Below are 2,492 nucleotides of genomic sequence, written 5' to 3' on the forward strand. Positions count from 1 at the left end.
AAAAAATTTTGGTCCAAAATAATGTGGTCAAAAAAATTTTGGCCCAAAAAAATTTGGTCAAAAAAAATTTTGACTCAAAAAAAATTTGACCCAAAAAATTTGGCCCAAAAAAATTTGGTCAAAAAAATTTTGGCCCAAAAAATGTTGACCCAAAAAAATTTTGACCAAAAAAATTTTGGCCCAAAAAAAAATTTTCGGACAAAAAAAATTTTGACCCGAAAAATTTTGGCCCAAAAAAAATTTGGTCAAAAAAAATTTGGCCCAAAAAAAATTTGGTCAAAAAAATTTGGTCAAAAAAATTTTGGCCTAAAAATATTGGCCCAAAAAAAAATTTTTGGTCAAAAAAAATTTTGACACAAAAAAAATTAGTCAAAAAAATTTTGGTCCAAAATAATGTGGTCAAAAAAATTTTGGCCCAAAAAAATTTGGTCAAAAAAATTTTGACTCAAAAAAAATTTTGACCCAAAAAATTTTGGCCCAAAAAAATTTGGTCAAAAAAATTTTGGCCCAAAAAATGTTGACCCAAAAAAATTTTGACCAAAAAATTTTGGCCCAAAAAAAAATTTTCGGACAAAAAAAATTTTGACCCGAAAAATTTTGGCCCAAAAAAATTTTGATTCAAAAAATTTTGACCCAAAAAATTTTGACACAAAAAAAATTAGTCAAAAAAATTTTGGCCCAAAATAATGTGGTCAAAAAAATTTTGGCCCAAAAAAATTTGGTCCAAAAATTTTGACTCAAAAAAAATTTTGATCCAAAAAAATTTGGCCCAAAAAAATTTAGTCAAAAAAATTTTGGCCCAAAAAATGTTGACCCAAAAAAATTTTGACCCAAAAAATTTTGGCCCAAATAATTTTGGTCAAAAAAATTTTGGCCCAAAAAAATTTGGTCAAAAAAATTTTGGCCCAAAAAAATTTGGTCAAAAAAATTTGGTCAAAAAAATTTTGACTCAAAAAAAATTTTGACCCAAAAAATTTTGGTCAAAAAAATTTTGGCCCAAAAAAATTTGGTCAAAAAAATTTTGGCCCAAAAATTTTGGCCCAAAAAAAATTTTTTGGCCCAAAAAATTTTGACCCAAAAAAAAATTTTTGGTCAAAAAAAATTTTGAACCAAAAAATTTTGGCCCAAAAAAAATTTTTGGTCAAAAAAAATTTTGACCCAAAAAATTTTGGCCCAAAAAAATTTTGACCCAAAAAATTTTGGCCCAAAAAATTTTGGCCCAAGAAATTTTGGTCAAAAAAATATAGGCCCAAAAAAAAATTTTTGGTCAAAAAAAATTTTGACACAAAAAAATTATTTTTTTCAAAAACTATGGTCAAAAAAATTTTGGTCAAAAAAAATTTGATCAAAAAAATTTTGGCCTAAAAAATATTGGCCCAAAAAAAAATTTTTGGTCAAAAAAAATTTTGACACAAAAAAAATTAGTCAAAAAAATTTTGGCCCAAAATAATGTGGTCAAAAAAATTTTGGTGCAAAAAAAATTTGGTCAAAAAAATTTTGGTCAAAAAAATTTTGGCCTAAAAAAAATTTTTGGTCAAAAAAAATTTTGACCCAAAAAATTTTGGCCCAAAAAATTTTGACCCTAAAAAATTTTGACCCAAAAAATTTTGGCCAAAAAAAATTTTGATCCAAAACATTCTGACCCAAAAAAAATTTTGACCCAAAAAATTTTGGCCCAAAAAATTTAGGTCAAAAAAATTTTGGCTCAAAAAAATTTGGTCAAAAAAATTTTGACCCAACAAATTTTGGCCCAAAAAAATTTTGACCCACAAAATTTTGACCCAAAAAATTTTGACCCAAAAAAATTTTGACCCAAAAAAATTTGACCCAAAAAAATTTTGACCCAAAAAATTTTGACCCAAAAAATTTTGGTCAAAAAAATTTTGGCCTAAAAAATATTAGCCCAAAAAAAAATTTTTGGTCAAAAAAAATTTTGACAAAAAAAATTAGTCAAAATTTTGGCCCAAAATAATGTGGTCAAAAAAATTTTGGCCCAAAAAAATTTGGTAAAAAAAATTTTGGCCCAAAAAATGTTGACCCAAAAAAATTTTGACCCAAAAAATTTTGGCCCAAATAATTTTGGTCAAAAAAATTTTGGCCCAAAAAAATTTGGTCAAAAAAATTTTGGCCCAAAAAATTTTGGCCCAAAAAAAAATTTTTGGCCCAAAAAAATTTTGACCCAAAAAAAAATTTTTGGTCAAAAAAAATTTTGACCCAAAAAATTTTGGCCCAAAAAAAAATTTTGACCCAAAAAATTTTGGCCCAAAAAATTTTGGCCCAAAAAATTTTGGCCCAAGAAATTTTGGTCAAAAAAATATAGGCCCAAAAAAAAATTTTTGGTCAAAAAAAATTTTGACACAAAAAAAATTATTTTTTTCAAAAACTTTGGTCAAAAAAATTTTGGCCCAAAAAAATTTTGGTCAAAAAAAATTTGATCAAAAAAATTTTGGCCTAAAAAATATTGGCCCAAAAAAAAATTTTTGGTCAAAAAA

Source organism: Ctenocephalides felis, unplaced genomic scaffold, assembly GCF_003426905.1.
Source record: "Ctenocephalides felis isolate EL2017-DRISC unplaced genomic scaffold, ASM342690v1 CF-g0.4_SCAFFOLD_01886, whole genome shotgun sequence".
NCBI classification, from domain to species: Eukaryota; Metazoa; Arthropoda; class Insecta; order Siphonaptera; family Pulicidae; genus Ctenocephalides; species Ctenocephalides felis.